The following is a 19,378-nucleotide window of genomic DNA, read 5'->3' as shown; positions in this document are numbered from 1 at the left end:
CCTGCCCTCATCCAGGGAAATGCCTTCAGGGAAGGCTCCTGGCAGAAGCACAGTCTGAGGTGCTGCCCAGAGATGGAGCATGAGTGGGCTGTTAAGGCCAGGGATGAGAAGGGAGAACGGACCCTGTTCCGAACGTGGCTCGGTCATGGGGCTGGAGCTCCGGTGCAGGGCTGGCAAGGACGCTTTGTACCATTTCCACTTTTCCTGGCTCCCCTGGAGAGGCTTCCCTGGAGTTTGGGGGGCAGAGTCCTGAGCAGCTTTGGTCACAGTCTTCCAAGGCAATTGTAGTTTTTTCCTCGGAGCACACCAGGTCCCAGGCACACCAGCCCAAGCTGGGTGTGTCTCAGCTACTGCCTATGGGACGGGGTGGTGACACTTACAATGTCGGACGTGGCAGGCAGTAATCACTGCGAACCCTCAGAGCACGCATCCTCCCAAGAAGCCTCTGCCTGGATGCCCCGAGCCCTGTGCTGATGAAATGATAGAACTGCCACGGCAAGGGACAGCTTTTCTCATTTAAGGCGAGGGATGGGGAGAGTGGGAATCCGTGGGCTGCAGTGACCTTTCATGGTAGGCAGAGATACGCCAGCGTGCAGACAATTATCTCAAGCGCCTAGGGGTCCCAGCTTCCTGTTGATAACATGTGGTGCTAATTACCTTGAAGAATTCAGGACAGATGTTGGCGCCTGGAATTAATTGGCCAGCAGAGGGGCTGAGCCGGGCTCAGGGCCAGGAGCCAAGGTGGGGCCGCTCCGCCTTCTCACTTCCTCTCTCGCGCTTGCAGGTGCGGTTCCTTACCTCCTCCAGTCGCTGTGCTTACCGCCCTCTCCTAACCTTTTCAAGGGAGCCCAAAATGTGATTGGTGGACCGCTCACCTCTCTCTGTTTATAGCCTTCTAGAGCTGCAGGGGAGGAAGAGGATGCCAGTTAATCAAAACACTCTGTGTGGAAAAGGTCAGCATGGTGGGGCTCCTACGATATATTTTCCGAGAATGGGAGGTCTTAACATTCTGCCTCTGCGCTCCTGCCAGTATGGCCCAACTTGAACCATGTGGTCCGGAAATTGCATCAGTGCCGTGGATCCCTGATGGCCATGATTTCAATTAAAGAGAGTCACGGTGCCAAGTCCAATCACAGTTTTCCTTCCTCCTATTAGATGTGTTATCTGGAAGGTGGACAGTGACCCTGGGGCAGGCTCAGTGCTCTTCCTGCTGCGAGCAGCGTCTCTGTGCTCTACACTTTGGTCTCTCACTGCAACTCATTGTAAGTGTAAATGCTTATGACAATATTAATTAACCTTCATCTGGGGCCGCCGTGTGCCGGGCCCGGCGCTGAGCATTCCATACGCATCATCTCATTTAACCTCCTAACAACCTAATGAGGTTTATTATGCCCTTTTCACAGAAAGGGAAGCCGAGGCCCAGAAAGGTCGACCAGCATAGCCAGGGCACCCAGCTAGTCTGTGGAATGCCAGCACTTGAACTTAGGGAGTGTACCTCTGGACCCACCTTTGTTGCCACCCCCTTTTCCACGAGAACCTGAATTGCACAAGGATGGAGACAGCGCCTGTCTTGTTCACCACATGTTAGTTGCTAATGGAAGCTAAGCAGTTGGGGGATTGGGGGGGGGCTCAGTAAGTGTTTGTTAAGTGAATAAAGGATCTTAAACCCCAAGCCTTGCTTGGGTGTGAGCAGAAAAGGTGGGTCTGAGGCTGAATGCATTTGCTGTGTGTTTTGTAGACATAGTCTGGAGGGCTGGAGTGTTGGAGGGGTTTAAAAAATTTTTTTTTAATTTAAATCAATTTAGTTCACATATAGTGTATTATTAGTTTCAGGGGTAGAACTTAGTGATTCATCAGTTGCAAATAACACCCAGTGCTCATTACATCAAGTGCCCTCCTTCATGCCCATCACCCAATTATCCCTTCCCCCCACCCACCTCCCCTTCAGGAGGGTTTCCCGCTCCAGCGGGATGAGAAGAAAGCGGCTTCCCTTACTCAAGGGAAGCTCACTTTTGTAGAATGGAGAAATTGTTGCCATGGAAGGTAGCGGGTGCTATGGGTCATTTGGTATTGTTTTCTTGTTTTCCAGAATCTTTAACTTTTAACACTCTAGTCCATAATCGGTAGCTAACCAAGATAGAAGAAAACTCTAGACATAGCCATTCACCTTTGAGGAATCCTTAGAGAATCTTGCGTTCCCTGTGAGTGGGGTGTGTGCACGTGTGTGTGTCTGTGTGTGTGTGTGTGTCTGTCGGTGCGGGCAAGTATCTTCATTACCGAACTTAGCACGTTGAATTTTCTGCAGTGAGTGCCTCTCATTTTCACCAGAGAAAGCGGTTTCTTTTTGAAAAAAATTAAATTGTACAAACAAACAGAAAAACATGAAGACTAAAGTAAAATCACTTGAAAATGTACCACCTAGAGCTAACTGGTAGACCATTTGGTGAATACCCTTTCAACATTTGTGTGTGTGTAAAATATAACTTTACAGAGTAAAATACTGTAAATACTATTTTGCAATCTGCTATTTTCCCTCCATTTACTATACTGTGGAGATCTTTCCATGTCAGTGAATGCGGTGCTACATCATTCATTTTAATGGCTATATAGCATTCTATGGTATGGCTGTTTCATGATTAATTTAACCTGTCCCTTATGATGTACATTTATCCACATTCAGATGGCACCATAATTATCCATTTAATCTCCTGTCTCTCCCTGTAGGCTGTGAGCTCGTTGAAAACAGGGACATTTCTGAATCCACACGCATCCAGTAGGTGTCCAATAAATTTTGGATGGTTGGATGAGTGAGTGAGGAGAGGAAGGGGTTTTGTTTTGTCGTTGCTGTGGCTTGTTTCTGGCTCAACCCGTGTTCTGAATGACAGCCTATTAACCTAGGGCTGGTGAGGGCATTTTAGTGATTATAGAGCTCGACGTTGACTGTTCTTTTGGTGTCATGAGTTTAAATCCTGGTGCCGCGAGGAAGTATTTCTGACACCAATCATTCAAGGCCCTGTAAATTCTGATCTTTTTGAAGCAAAGTCCTTGGTTTCTTAACCCTGTGGGTTACTCTCAATGCGGTTACAGCCTCTTTTCTGCTTTTCTCTTCCAGAGCCACACTGGCTACCCAGGGGGGACATCTCTTACAGATTTAGGGAAACAGCACTTGGCTTTTTGAGGGGGAGTTGGGGGGCGGCGGTGTCAGGCATAATGGTTCTCCCCCAAGACTCTTGTCTTTCCTTACAGTGAGGAGCGGGATGCCTCAGCCCCATTCCAGGGGGATAAAATGTGCTAAAAAATAAGGATAAAATAAAACCCCCTTCAAGGCCATTAACTGAAAAAAAAGTTAAAATTCTAGATGCCTACTTCTGGGGAGAATGAAAGATGTTGTTAAGGTGGGGTTTCTAACCTGGGGTGCACCACTGGGGGACATAAGGATTCCTTCACTGTGTCTGCTAATCCTTTGGAATAGTATGCAGGACTGTGCATTATATGTATACATATATACCTATGTATTGTATATATATACATATGTGTATATATTATAATTTCATTATAATTTTTAAGCACATGTATTTTTCTGGGCATGGGGCTCATAGCTCTTGTCAGAGTCTCACCGAGTTTTAAGATCTCAAGTAGGTTTGGAACCTCTATTAATTTAAGTATATGAACCTCGCTTTCCTCCTCTGTAATAGGGAGCAATAGCTTTTACCTCAGAGTTGTGTAAAGACTGGCAAAGTAAGGTATTTAAAGTACCTGGCCCAGGTGTATGGCAAATGGCCACTATTACTGATGTTTCCAGAGTAATTTCTCTGATCATGGGTGCCTGTCCATCCCAGTATTGCTGTGTGCATATGGGGTGGGCTGTGACCAGAGGTGTGGGTCAGCCGCCTTGCTCTTGTGAAGCGGTGGTCCCAAAGACCAGAGAGAGGGGGAGGAGGGCTCGAAGACCCATTAGGGGCAGTCTCACTGTCTGAGTCTGAGGCAGGCAGTACTGGGGCTGGAAGAAGAGAGAAGCAAAGCAGGAAAGACTCGTTAGGGTTTGGTGACTGGGAGTGGAATTGAGAGACAGGAGTCAGGAGGACTCTGAGGGTCTGGTTCCCTCTGAGGAGAAAGACAGTTTTGCTAACACACAGAAAGGGGGGCTGGTGAGGGGCAGAAGCCAGATTTGCAGGAAGGGTCAGTTTACCCACTACTGAGCCTGGGGAGACATGGACCATATGAGTGGACATAAGATAGCAGGAAATATGTGTCTTGGAGATATAATCACTTTGGACCCTCTTAGCTCTTTAGTTGCATGAATTGCAGTTTATGGGGCTTTTGGGATTTTGGCTGAAAGAAGGGAGCTGACTTCTTGTGGACAGAGCCCCTAGAGCAGTGTGAGAAGGGGAAGACAGGGAGGTGGAGAGTCGATGCTCTAGTGTCTGATCCTAGCCCAGTCCCTAAATTTGTTGGTGACCTTAGGGATGGAAGCTGAAGTTGCTGTTTTTACAAAGGACCCCTTGAGCCATGGCAGTGCTGGAGGATGCTCTGGTTCCCACGTGACAGAGTGATGTAGGGTAAGGGAGAGGACGTTCTCCATGTGGGTATGGAAGGTGGCGGCTCTGAAAACACTAGAGGCATCAGGAGAGAGTGGGATGTTGGCATGAATGTTGGCCATTTGGATGTCTTCTTTGGAAAAATGTCTGTTCATGTCTTCTGCCCATTTCTTGATTGGATCATTTGTTCTTTGGGCGTTGAGTTTAAGAAGTTCTTTATAGATTTTGGATACTAGCCCTTTATCTGATATGTCATTTGCAAATATCTTCTCCCATTCTGTCGGTTGTCTTTTGGTTTTGTTGACTGTTTCTTTTGCTGTGCAAAAGCTTTTTATCTTGATGAAGTCCCAATAGTTCATTTTTGCCCTGGCTTCCCTTGCCTTTGGCAATGTTTCTAGGAAGAAGTTGCTGCGGCTGAGGTCAAAGAGGTTGCTGCCTGTGTTCTCCTTTAGGATTTTGATGGACTCCTATCTCACATTTAGGTCTTTCAACCATTTGGAGTCTATTTTTGTGTATGGTGTAAGGAAATGGTCCAGTTTCATTCTTCTGCATGTGGCTGTCTAATTTTCCCAACACCATTTGTTGAAGAGACTGTCTTTGTTCCATTGGACATTCTTTCCTGCTTTGTCGAGGATGAGTTGACCATAGAGTTGAGGGTCCATTTCTGGGCTCTCTATTCTGTTCCATTGATCTATGTGTCTGTTTTTGTGCCAGTACCATACTGTCTTGATGATGACAGCTTTGTCATAGAGCTGGAAGTCCGGAATTGTGATGCCGCCAGCTTTGCTTCTCTTTTTCAACATTCCTCTGGCTATTCGGGATCTTTGCTGGTTCCATACAAGTTTTAGGATTATTTGTTCCATTTCTTTGAAAAAAGTGGATGGTATTTTGATAGGGATTGCATTGAATATGTAGATTGCTCTAGGTAGCATTGATATCTTCACAATATTTGTTCTTCCAATCCATGAGCATGGAATGTTTTTCCATTTCTTTGTGTCTTCCTCAATTTCTTTCATGAGTATTTTATAGTTTTCTGAGTACAGATCCTTTGTCTCTTTGGTTAGATTTATTCCTAGGTATCTTACGGTTTTGGGTGCAATTGTAAATGGGATCGACTCCTTAATTTCTCTTTCTTCTGTCTTGTTGTTGGTGTATGGGAATGCCACTGACTTCTGTGCATTGATTTTATATCCTGCCACTTGACTGAATTCCTGTATGAGTTCTAGCAGTTTTGGGGTGGAGTCTTTTGGGTTTTCCACATAAAGTATCATATCATCTGCAAACAGTGAGAGTTTGACTTCTTTGCCAATTTGGATGCCTTTGATTTCTTTTTGTTGTCTGATTGCTGTGGCTAGGACTTCCAATACTATGTTGAATAGCAGTGGTGATAATGGACATCCCTGCCACGTTCCTGACCTTAGGGGGAAAGCTCTCAGTTTTTCCCCATTGAGAATGATATTTGCTGTAGGTTTTTCATAGATGGCTTTTATGATATTGAGGTATGTACCCTCGATCCCTATACTCTGAAGAGTTTTGATCAAGAAAGGATGCTGTACTTTGTCAAATGCTTTTTCTGCATCTATGGAGAGGATCATATGGTTCTTGTTCTTTCTTTTGTTAATGTATTGTATCACATAGATTGATTTATGGATGCTGAACCAACCTTGCAGCCCAAGGATAAATCCCACTTGGTCGTGGTGAATAATCCTTTTAATGGACTGTTGGATCCTATTGGCTAGTATTTTGGTGAGAATTTTTGCATTCATGTTCATCAAGGATATTGGTCTGTTAATTCTCCTTTTTGATGGGGTCTTTGTCTGGTTTGGGGATCAAGGTAATGGTGGCCTCATAAAATGAGTTTGGAAGTTTTCCTTCCATTTCTATTTTTTGGAACAGTTTCAGAAGAATAGGTATTAATTCTTCTTGAAATGTTTGGTAGAATTCCCCTGGGAAGCCATCTGGCCCTGGGATTTTGTTCGTTGGGAGATTTTTGATGACAGCTTCAATTTCCTTAGTGGTTATAGGTCTGTTCAGGTTTTCTATTTCTTCCTGGTTCAGTTTTGGTAGTTGATACATCTCTAGGAATGCAGCCATTTCTTCCAGGGTATCTAATTTGCTGGCATAGAGTTGCTCATAATATGTTCTTATAATTGTTTGTATTTCTTTGGTGTTGGTTGTGATCTCTCCTCTTTCATTCATGATTTTGTTGATTTGGGTCATTTCTCTTTTCTTTTCTTTTTTTTTTTTTTAAGATTTTATTTATTTATTTGAGAGACAGAGAGAATGAGAGACAGAGAGCATGAGAAGGAAGAGGGCAGAGGGAGAAGCAGACCCCCTGCTGAGCAGGGAGCCCGATGTGGGACTCCATCCTGGGACTCCAGGATCATGACCCGAGCCGAAGGCAGTCGCTTAACCAACTGAGCCACCCAGGCGCCCCTCTCTTTTCTTTTTGATAAGTCTGGTCAAGGGTTTATCAATCTTGTTAATTCTTTCGAAGAACCAGATCCTAGTTTCATTGATCTGTTCTACTGTTCTTTTGGTTTCTATTTCATTGATTTCTGCTCTGATCTTTATTATTTCTCTTCTCCTGCTGGGTTTAGGCTTTATTTGCTGTTTTTTCTCTAGCTCCTTTAGGTGTAGGGTTAGGTTGTGTATTTGAGACCTTTCTTGTTTCTTGAGAAAGGCTTGTATTGCTATATACTTTCCTCTTAGGACTGCCTTTGCTGCATCCCAAAGATTTTGAACAGCTGTGTTTTCATTTTCATTGGTTTCCATAAATTTTTTGAATTCTTCTTTAATTTCCTGGCTGACCCATTCATTCTTTAGTAGGATTCTCTTTAGCCTCCATGTATTTGAGTTCTTTCTGACTTTCCTCTTGTGATTGAGTTCTAGTTTCAAAGCATTGTGGTCTGAAAATAGGCAGGGAATGATCCTAATCTTTTGGTACCGGTTGAGACCTGATCTGTGACCTAGGATGTGATCTATTCTGGAGAATGTTCCATGGGCACTAGAGAAGAATGTGTATTCCGTTGCTTTGGGATGGAATGTTCTGAATATGTCTGTGAAGTCCATTTGGCCCAATTTAAAGTCTTTATTTCCTTGTTGATCTTTTGCTTAGACGATCTGTCCATTTCAGTGAGGGTGGTGTTAAGGTCCACCACTATTATTGTATTGTTGTCAATGTGTTTCTTTGCTTTTGTTATTAATTGCCTTATATAATTGGCTGCTCCCATGTTAGGGGCATAGATATTTACAATTGTTAGATCTTCTTGTTGGATAGACCCTTTAAGTAAGATATAGTGTCCTTCCTCATCTGTTATTACAGTCTTTGGTTTAAAATCTAATTTGTCTGATATAAGGATTGCCACCCCAGCTTTCTTTTGGTGTCCATTAGCATGGTAAATGGTTTTCCACCCCCTCGCTTTCAATCTGGGAGTGTCTTTGGGTCTAAAATGAGTCTCTTGCAGACAGCATATCAATGGGTCTTGTTTTTTAATCCAATCTGATAGCCTGTGTCTTTTGACTGGGGCATTTAGCCCATTTACATTCAGGGTAACTGTTGAAAGATATGAATTTAGTGCCATCATATTGCCTGTAAGGTGACTGTTACTGTATATTGTCTGTGTTCCTTTCTGGTCTATGTTGCTTTTAGGCTCTCTCTTTGCTTAGAGGACCCCTTTCAATATCTCTTGTGGGGCTGGTTTCGTGTTTGCAAATTCCTTTAGTTTTTGTTTGTCCTGGAAGTTTTTATCTCTCCTATTTTCAATGACAGCCTAGCTGGATATAGTATTCTTGGCTGTGTATTTTTCTCATTTAGTGCTCTGAATATATCCTGCCAGTCCTTTCTGGCCTGCCAGGTCTCTGTGGATAGGTCTGTTGCCAATCTAATGTTTCTACCATTGTAGGTTACATATCTCTTCTCCTGAGCTGCTTTCAGGATTTTCTCTTTGTCTGTGAGACTCGTAAGTTTTACTATTAGATGTCAGGGTGTTGACCTATTTTTATTGATTTTGAGAGGGGTTCTCTGAGCCTCCTAGATTTTGATGCCTGTTTCCTTCCCCAAATTAGGGAAGTTCTCTGCTATAATTTGCTCCATTATACCTTCTGCCCCTCTCTCTCTTTCTTCTTCTTCTGGGATCCCAGTTATTCTAATGTTGTTTCATCCTATGGTATCGCTTATCTCTCAAATTCTGCCCTCATTATCCAGTAGTTGTTTATCTCTCTTTTTCTCAGCTTCTTTATTTTCCATCATTTGTTCTTCTATATCACTGATTCTCTCTTCTGCCTCATTTATCCTAACAGTTAGCACCCCCATTTTTTATTGCACCTCATTAATAGCCTTTTTGATTTCGACTTGGCTAGATTTTAGTTCTTTTATTTCTCCAGAAAGGGTTTCTCTAATAACTTCCATGCTTTTTTCAAGCCCAGCTGGTATTTTAAAATCATGATTCTGAACCCTAGGTCAGACATCATACTAATGTCTGTATTGAGTAGGTCCCTGGCAGTCGGTACTACCTCTTGTTCTTTTTGTTGAGGTGATTTTTTCCGTCTTGTCATTTTGTGCAGAGGAGAATAGATGAATGAGAGAACAAAATGCTAACAGAGTAACAATGTCCCCAGAAAATATACTCTAAACAAATCATAAAAGATCTGAAACTGGGGGAAAGAAAGGGAAAGAAGAAAAAAGAAAAAGAAAAAAAAAAAGAAAAGAAAAAGATAAAAACAAACAAAAACAGAACAAAACAAAAAAAACCAGAATATGTTCAAATATGATCAGGCTGGTGCATAGATCAGTGCCACACACTAGATTTTGGGTGTATTTTGGTCTGTTAGAAGAAAGTGCCTCCCAAAATTTTAAAGAAAGAAAAACTTATATATGTACAAAAATAAGGGTTGATACATTGAAGGGATGGAATATGATGTAAAGATGAAAATTATAAAAAATTTTATAAAAGGAATTGATAACATAAGAAGTTGTTTGAAAAAAGAAGGAAGAGGTTTAAAAAAAAAAAGGGAGCGAATGCGATCAGGCAGGAGACTAGAACAAAGCCATACACTAGAGATTTAGGGTATGTTTTGATCTGTTAGAAGAAACTGTATCTCAAAATTTTAAAGAGAGAACAACTTATATATATATATGCCAAAAATACGGGTAACTACTATGAAGGGATAGAATATGACTCTAAAAATGAAAAATAAAAATGTTTTTTAAAAAAGGGATTGATAACATGTTGGTTGAAAAAGGGAAAGAGAAAAATTTAAAAAAAAAACAGTTAAAAAAAAATTAACTTTGAAAGACTAAAGAATCATGGTAAAAAAGCCATGAATTCTATGTGCAGTGTTCCCCTAGCGCTGGAGTTCTGCCGTTCTCATTGATCGGTAAACTTGGTCTTGGCTGGCTGTTCTTGCTGATCTTCTGGGGGAGGGGCCTGTTGCCATGGTTCCCAGTGTCTTTGCTGGAGGCAGAATTGCCCCACGCTTGCCTGGTCCGGGCTAAGTAATCTCAGGTTTGCTCTCCCGAGCTTTTGTTCCCTGCGAGCTTTCCCTACAGCTTTGGTGGCCAAGAGTGAAAATGTCAGCCTCCCAATCTCCGCCCCGGAGGAGCCGAGAACTCGGGGCCCTGCTCCTCAGTGCGCCCCCAGAGAAAAGCAGTCAGTCACTCCCGTCTCCCCGGTCTCCGGCTGCACTCTGTGCTCACCCGGCCTGTGACCGCACGTTTCTATCTCTGGCACCCGACCCAGGGTGGAGTCTCCAAACCCAGCAGATCCCTGCAGTGCTCTCCTGTGCCGCTCCTCCCGGGGGAGGAAGGGGAGTCTCCCTGGATCTGCCGCTTGTTGGGTCCCTGCTGGAGGAGCAGGGGCCCGACTGTGCCGTGGATCACGGTTTATGGCAACCCCGAGCTGAGAGCCCGCGCCTCGGCTCCGCCTCTGCAGCCGGCTTCCCGCTCCCATACCTGGGAGCTCTGCCGCACTCAGGCACCTCCGGTCCTTCTGTGACCCCGAGGGTCCTGAGACCACACTGTCCCAGAGAGGGTTCCACCCCCACTTAGCCACCGGAGTGACGTCCCTCAGCAGAGCCGACTTCTAAAAGTTCCGATTTTGTGCTCCGCTGCTCTATCACTTGCCAGAAGCGGCCGACGGAGGCCCCTCCCCCACCATCTATCCTCCCAAATATCGCCTCGGATTCACTTCTCCGCACGTCCTACCTTCCAGAAAGTGGTCGCTTTTCTGTTTGAGAGTTGTTGCTATTCTTTTCTTCGATCTCCTGTTGAGTTTGTAGGTGTTCAGAATGGTTTGGTCCCTATCCAGCTGAATTCCTGAGAGGAGACGAAATCCAGGTCTCCTACTCCTCCGCCATCTTGCTCCGCCCCTGAAGAACCCTCTTTAAGGTAAAAATCACTGTGGACCTCCACATGATAGTGATTATACTTTTAAGGTCTGTTGAAAGAGAACATATAATGACTAAGAACTACAAATTCAGTTACTTTTTTTTTTTTTAAAGATTTTATTTATTTATTTGAGAGAGAGAGAATGAGAGAGAGAGAACACATGAGAGGGGATAGGGTCAGAGGACGAAGCAGACTCCCTGCCGAGCAGGGAGCCCGATGCGGGACTCGATCTAGGGACTCCAGGATCATGAACTGAACCAACTGAGCCACCCAGGCGCCCTACAAATTTAGTTACTTTTTAATATGAATTTGCATTGTATTGATCACCATAGCACTTACACACATTAGAGAAATAGTGCACCTAAGTGTGAAACATGTATTCTGTCTACAAAGTGTGGTGTGTGTGTGAATGCTCAATTCCCTGTAATGATTTTAAGGTCTCCCAGATTTGGGAATCCCCAGTGGGATCCACATCTTAGTAGGTATTTTGCCTGTGTTGGAACCTGCATCTGTCTCTACACTTTCTTTACATGGGAATTGTGAGGATGTGGGCTTGGGGCTTTTGGGAAACCTGAATTTGGGGTAAGTGGAAATATTACTAGGCTTTTAAAATATTTTGTCTTCAAGCCACCTTTCTTGATTTTGAAGGAGTATCTTATTCAAGTGGGAATGGGTGAAAAAGACATTAATGGTACTCTCCCAGCCATTTTCTTTCCACATGGAAGTATCTTTGCTCAGAATAATCAGCAAATGGCTTTTCCCGGTCCCTTTGTCATTTTCTCTCAGGGAACTCAGAGCATGCCTGCTTAAATGAGATATCAGACATGAAGCACCTAGCACAGGGCATGGCCTACAGTCCATGCTCTTCGAATCTTTATTCTTCTCCTCCTTCCTGCTCTGATAGCAGGTTCCAAGCTCACTTGCAAAGGTAGCATTGACCCCACAGCAAATATGTTTTGGCTTAGCGATGAGTCCACTCAAAAGAAGGGAGAGAATTATTTAAATTATTGAAGCATCTTAATCCATAAGCTCACATAAATATTGTTTTGAAGTAATAGTTTTATGCTCTTTGGCTTCTGTGCTCCATCTTATTGGTGGTTAATGTCTCTTGCTGTCACGTACTTAAAAAATTCAGGCTTTTGAAATTTTCTTTTGTGTTAAACTTGCAATAGAGTATTGGATTCCTTGGTTCATTTTTTAAAAAGCCTTTTATCAGAATGTTAAGCTTGGTTAATTTGCATAAAATATTTCCTCCGCAATTTACTCTCAATTACTTTTGAAACAGAAATTGCCTCTGCGGCAGTGTGGGGCTGTTGTAATGGCATGCTAGCTATCAGAACTTTCGATTCCAGGGATGAACAAGTCTCAGGTTTGAAGCTCAAGGAAATAAATTGGAATCTTGCCTCCTCTCACTCCCTTGGGTGATCCGAGCTCATCCGAAGAAGAAAAGGAAGAAAAGAGAGCAGGGGTTGCGAAGAAACGGTTCAAAGGCCTGGGTTCGGAATGTTAGAAAGTGTGTGGTTGGAAGCTGGCTTGTGGCTGTGTGCTCCCTATGTGCTCAGGGAGTGGAAGGGAGGAAGCAAAGCCTTGCGGCATCTCCAAGAAGAGGCTCAGTGACAGCACATCTAATGGGGGTACACAGCCAGGTTCTTCTGCCTGAAACATAGCTCCCATTCTACCGTTCCTCCCCCACAGTGTTTCTTGTCTCCTCACCAACCCAGAATCGACTCAACATTCACAGAGGAAGCTGCTGGGCATCAGTGCTGAAGGAAAGAAGCAAACTTCAGTGCACCGAGCAGCATTTTGGGAAACTAGAGGCCAAGAGACTTTGCTGGCAACAGGGACCATAAAGGTCCTGCCTTTGCCTAGAGTCACCCCCCTGCAACCTGGGTGTTGACACCTCCCATGCAGGGCAGTAGAGTGGAGCCTTTTTGCCCTTAGTAACAACCTTCCATTAAGGTAAAAGCTACTCAGCTTCCACAAATAGCAGATGGGCAGGCCAGGCTGATAGCAGGCAGCTGCTGGCTCCTCACACTCCCTTTTCTTAGAAAGGGAAAGACTCACAGGAAAGAGGGAGGGCTTCCTTTGGGGAGGGGTCTTCCCTCTGCACATAAGAAGCTCCTTCCCTGACTTGCCCTGGTCTTTTCTCTGAAAGCTCAGAGGGAGCTAATGTTAGTAGGAGCAAATGAATGTATTTGCAATTGAAAGGTGGGATTCGTGTGCAAGGAGATGGGGTTATATTTAGACCCGTGTAATTAAAGATCCATTTATATCTGAGCATCCTTAAACAGACAAATATAAAACTCATGAATACCAAATTCTATTTGGGTAACTGGCTGGAAGCACACACACTCACACATACATACTCTGAGCCCCTCTCTGTCTCTGCAAGTGGAAGAGAAAGCCACTGCAGTCTCAACTTGGGTCACCACTTAGGGCTATGATAAAAAAACTTTGTATTTTTGTCTCTTTCTACTCTCTCTGATTTAGAAAGTCTCTTTACCTGTTGTGGCATGAAACTCTAGATGATTCTAGTTTGGTACTGACAAGAGAGAGACCAGCATTTCTTCTGAATTGCTTTTCCCCCAGGACCCAAGTAGATGTGCTGCTTGAAACTTAAAAAAAAAAGGTCAATGATTTGTGCCTGTGATATAATAAAAAATATATTTGATCTTTGTCCCTGGTTCTGACACAGAGCTCTGAAAACCCTTGGAATTTCCTGGGTGACAGAAGTGTCTTGTGTTATTCATAATTAGCTCCTTTCAACCACATGTGCGTTTGTGCTAGTGAGGTGACTTCTGGGACCCTAGATAGCTTCAGGATGGGGACTGGTAGCCAGAGGAAGCAACCATGTGGCTAGAGGGTTGGAACTTTGAGTACTCTCCCTGACCCTTGGGTAGAGAAGAGGGGCTGGAGGTTCAGTTCAGTCACCAATGGCCAGTGGTTTAATCAATCATGCCTACTTAATGAAACCTCCATAAAACTCCTGAACAAAAGGATTCAGAGAGCTTCTGGGTTGGTGAATGCATCAGGGTGGTGGGAGGGTGGTGTACCCAAAGAGGGTATAGAAGGTCCATGCCCTTCCCTCCATATCTTGCCCTATGCATCTCTGCCATTTGGCTGTTCCTGAGTTGTATCCTTCATAATACACTGGTAATAATAAGTAAAGAGCTTTCCTGAGTTCTGTGAATCATTCTAGTGAATTATTGAACTGGAGGAGGGATTGTGGGAATCTCCAGTTTATAGCTGGTTGGTTGGAAGTGTGGGTAGTCTGGAACTTGTGACTGAGCCCTTTAATTTGCAGGATCTGATGCTAACTCCTGATAGTGAGTGTCAGAACTGAATTGAATTACAGGATACCCAGTTGGTATCTGGAGAGCTGGAGAATTGGTTAGTGTGAGAAAAACCCTCGACCACTTTGGTGTCTGAAGTATGGCGAGTAAAAACAGCTTAGCACCTACTGAAAATTGATTTGCTTTTCACTTTAAAATACTTCAAAAAGAAGAAAAAACAAATTCCCAATCAAAATCCCTGTTAGCATAGAAACTGGAAAAAGTTTCCATTTTCAATGACTTAGTGGTAGTGAGAGAAAAGCCACTGATAGCCGACTTTCTCTATCCAATATCACATCAGAGATAATCATGTGAAATTACTGCAGTCATGTTGTTTCCCAAAAAAGTGGGCACAAGCACATCTTTGGATTTCAAATGCGCTGGAGTTGAACTGCTCTGTCCTTTGCTATAGAATCCAGGAGAGGCCCCTCTTCCCCTTCTCCCTCCCTCCACTGAATGCTGTCAGTAACATGGGACACGTTGCACACTGTTCTCTCCTATCCTGTCTGGTGTTCAGACCCCCTGTGATACAGCATCTGAAGGAGAGAGAAAGCATTCAGGGAATCATGACTCTGGCTGTCATTTTGCACCACAGAGGGGACTGTACAGGAGGGTAGACATGCCGGGGACCATGGGGCAACTGACCAAGTCATCCTAGAGATTTCTTATCAAGGACTTCGATGAAGATAGAGAACTAGAGGTCATAACAGTGAGAAGGAAAGACATCAGACTTTTTTGATCCAAAAACTAGGAAGGTTATTGTATTTATCTTAAAGGCTTTGTGGGACTGACCTGTGAAAGAGAGATTTGACTTGTTCTGGGTGGTCTAATGCAGGGGTTGCCAAACTAAGCTCTGTTGCCTGCTTTTATAAATAAAATTTTACTGGAAACAGCCACACCCATTCCTTTATACATTGTCCATGGCTGCTTTTGTGCTCCAATAGCAGGGTTAAATGGTTCCCAAAGAAACTGTGTGGTCCACAAAGCCTACTTACTATCTGGTCCTTTAAAAAAAAAGTTTGCTAACCTCCATATGGGAATAGGGCCTCGTTTGGAGGATTTGATGGTGAACACTGTAAGAAGGCTTTTTTAATACAATGAAAGGAAGAAAACTTAAGGTATTAATTGAAGGTAGGAATTGAGTTACCTTCTTGGTGGTATTGATTTAGAGGTGATTAAGCATTAATTGTGTTTGGACTTGAGTGGCTCTTGACCCCTTTCCAGTTTTGGAAGGGTCTGATTTACGGCCTTGTGACATTACTTAAATTACTCTGGGTTTATTTTCTGACATATTTCAAATATGTCTCACCTCTACCCTTCCCTACACCACTCCCTCTCCTTGTGCACAGAACCCACATCTCACTCTGCTCTCTAGCTCCTGGTATGGCTAAGGTGAGTCTGTCTGCCCTAAACTCTCTCCAAGTGTGTTTATAATGGAAGTTCCAAGAGGGCTTCCTCTTAGGAGAGTTTCATCTACAAAGATGTGCAAAGGCAGGCATTTCAAAGGCAGTATTAAAACAAAAATCTAGGGATGTGGCATGGATTAGAAATAGTAAAGACCTTGGAGCCAGACAATCTTGGGTTTGAATATCATTTCTACTACAGTCTTAGAAAAGTTTCCTTCCTTCCTTCCTTCCTTCCTTCCTTCCTTCCTTCCTTCCTTCCTTCCTTCCCTCCCTCCCTCCCTCCCTCCCTCCCTCCCTTCCTTCCTTCCTCCCTTCCTCCCTTCCTCCCTTCCTTCCTCCCTCCCTCTGAATGTGTATTGAGTACCTGATTTGGGCCAGGCACTATTTAAGACACTTTCAATATATCAGTGAACAAAGGAGTAAAAATTTCTGCCACTATGGCATTTTGGAGGAGACAGATAATAAACAGTAAACAAGATAAATTGGAAATAATACCATATGTTAGAAGGTGATAAGTGGTCTGCCGAAATAAAAAGCAGAGAAGGGTAAGGGTATTTGGAAGCTGGGGCTTGCAATCTTGGTCATGACAAGCCTCACTGAGAAAGTGAAATTTAATGAAAGACTAGAAGGAGGTGAAAGAATCACCATCCAGACCTCTAGAGAGGGTGAAGGTCCTATGGTGGGAGTGTCCCTGGTATGCTCAGGGAGGAGTGAGGAGGCTGGAGTGGAGGGGCAGGAGGGAGAGCAGTGGGGAGGAGATCAGAGAAGTAATGGGGTGGGAAAGAAGGTAGGAGCAGATCATCCAGGACCTTTGGAGAGACTTGGCTTTACTTGGAGGGACATGGGAAGCCATTGCAGGAACTTGTCTCTTGAACAAAGGAGTGTCTGGAACTGACTTTTGATTTAAAAGGATCCTCTGGCTGCCAGTTGAGATTGGACTATAGAGGCATGTATTAGTTTTCTGTGGCTTCCCCAGCATATAGCCACACACTGGGTGCCTCAAAACAAGAACGCATTCGCTGACAGTTCTGGAGGCTGGAGGTCTGAAATCAAGGTGTTGGTGGGGTTGTGTTTCCTCCTGAGTTCTAGGAGAGTATCTGTTTTTGCTGCTTTCAGCTCCTGGTGGCTCCAGGTATTCCTTGGCTTGTGGCTGCATAACTCCAAACTCTTGGAGTTCTCTTCACATGGCCTTCTCTTCTCTTCTCTTCTCTCTCTCTCAAGTCTCCCTCTCCCTTAATCTTATAAAGACACCTGTCATTGGATTTAGGGCCTACCTACATAAATCCAGGATGACCTCACGTAGAGATCCTTAACTTATCGGCAAAGACACCTTTTCTATGTAAGGACCCATTCACATGTCCTGGGGATTAGGACATACCTTTTGTGGGAACATCCAACACACTGCAGGGGGCAAGGGCAGAAGCAGGGAGACTGGGTAGGAGGCTTTTGCAGCAATCCATGCAGGGGATGCTAATGGCTTGGCCAGAGTGGTACCAGCGAAAATGATGAATAGCCAGAAAGATTTGATGATAGATGGGATGTCGGTGTGGGAGATAAGAGTCAGGATGATTTCAGGTTTCTCACATTTGCAAATTTGAAAGAATGGAGTCACCTTCCACTGGGTTGGGAAAGGCTGGTGGTAGAACAGGTATTTTTGTTTTGTTTTGTTTTGGTTGGTGGGTTGATTAGCTGTTTTAATTTTGGTGGGGGTGCAGATCCAGAGTTGAGTTTTTGACACATAAGTTTTACGTGTGTTGTACATTCATGGGGAGATATTAAGCAGGCAGTGGTATTTACAAGTCTGGAACCAAGGGGAGACATCCAGACTGGGGATATGAATTTGGGAACTGTTGGTGTATGGAAGACATCTAAAACCATGAGGTGAAGTTTCTTAACCTCAAGGAATAAGGATCCATCTATTTGGGAAATTGTGTGGAATCAAATTTGTCTGTGGACGCTGATTTTATAGCCCATGGCATGAGACACTCAAGTCCTATTACTGCTGGACCAGCAGCATTGGCATCGTCTGGGTGAGTGATAGAAATGTGGACTCTCACACCCCACCCTGACCCACTGAGTCAGAATCTGCATTTTGAAAGATTCCAGGTGATTTGAATTCACATGAAGTCTGAGACGTGATGGTCTCATCAGTGTAATAACTGACCTCACTTGAGGTGTTTCTGGCATGGTTTAATTTAGATTTTCTGGGAACATTCACTTAGCATACCTACTGGAGTGAAACAAAAAATCAGGAAACATTCTAAAGCCAAGGACCAATGTTTTGTTCTAGGAATAATCAAGCCTTCATTGTTACATTTTGCAAAGAATCCCCCCCCCGGCCTCCTACCTCCTCATGTCCTCACCATTGGTCTGGCAAGTTGTATCAGCTTCAGAGGAAAGCAGGTGTGTGGGGACAGACCTGGGAGGTGAGAGGTGATCCTGCTTGTTCACCTACCTCTTTGGGACCAGTCCATTCATAGCAAGGATTCCTTATACTAGTGCTTCCTTTCTCTGTCTCCCCACACAACAGTTATAACCTCAGCCCTTAAGGATCTGGGGGTCCCTCAGGTGAGCAGAGTAATTTTCTTAATAGATAAACTGTGATTTCTCAAAAACTCTTAAAACATGTATTTTAGAAAGCAAATTTACCTCCCCTCCCCCATTTCCCCCCCTCCCCCAGTGAGGTATATGCCAGAATAATGTTTAAATCCTGTGTGTGTGAATGGACTTACTTCAAATGCTCTCTTTTGAGAGGCTGGCTCACAGCCTGAGGACAGAGGCGCTGAAATAATTCATTTTAACCCGTGATTTAAGAAATCCACTTTCAAATATTTGATTTATGGTGATTTAAAAATAGGTATGTCTTGCTTTACGTAGTAGATGCATTTCAGAAGACTTCTCCTTAACTATAACTGGTAGAAATCAGGCTGTATTTCCCCCATTCACCTTTGTGATCATTTCAGAGAGACTTTGCCCTCTTTGCTCAGTAAGGCACAAACAGAACTCATCCTAGCATGGGAGTAAGGTGACCACCTGTCCCTATTTGCCTATGACTGAGGGATTTCTCAAGATGAGGGCCTTTTTTTTTTTTTTAAATAGATTTTACTTTTTTAGAGCAGCTTTAATTTCACAAACAGCATAATTCAGCAGAGAGTAGAGAGTTCCAATATACTTCCTGCCCCCACACATCCACAGCCTCCTGCACTTTCAGCAGCCCTCCCCAGAGTGGTGCATTCATTACAATTGATGAACCTCCACCGACGAATCATTATCATTACCAGAGATGGTGGTTTATATTAGGGCTCACTCTGGTGTTGTATGTTCTATGGGTTGGGACAAGTATGACATGTATCCAAAATTATAGTATCACACAGAATAGCTTTAGTGCCCTAAGAACATCCTCTGTGCTCCACCTAGTCATCCCTCCTTCCCCTCAACCCTGGCAACACTGATATTTTTACTGTCTTCCTAGATTTGCCTTTTCCAGAATGTCTTAGACTTGGAATCACACACTGTGTAGCCTTTTCAGATTGGCTTCTTTCACTTAGTAATGTGCACTTAAGCTTCTTCCATGTCTTTTCATGGCCTGATAGCTCACTTCTTTTTAGGGCTGAATCATATTCTGTGGTCTGGATGTACCATGGGTTATTTTTCCCTTCGCCTAATGAAGGGCATCTTGGTTGCTCCCGTGTTTTGGCAATTATGAATAAATCT

Source organism: Neomonachus schauinslandi, chromosome 7 (assembly GCF_002201575.2).
Source record: "Neomonachus schauinslandi chromosome 7, ASM220157v2, whole genome shotgun sequence".
Taxonomy (NCBI): Eukaryota; Metazoa; Chordata; class Mammalia; order Carnivora; family Phocidae; genus Neomonachus; species Neomonachus schauinslandi.
Note: the sequence above shows the minus strand (reverse complement) of the source record.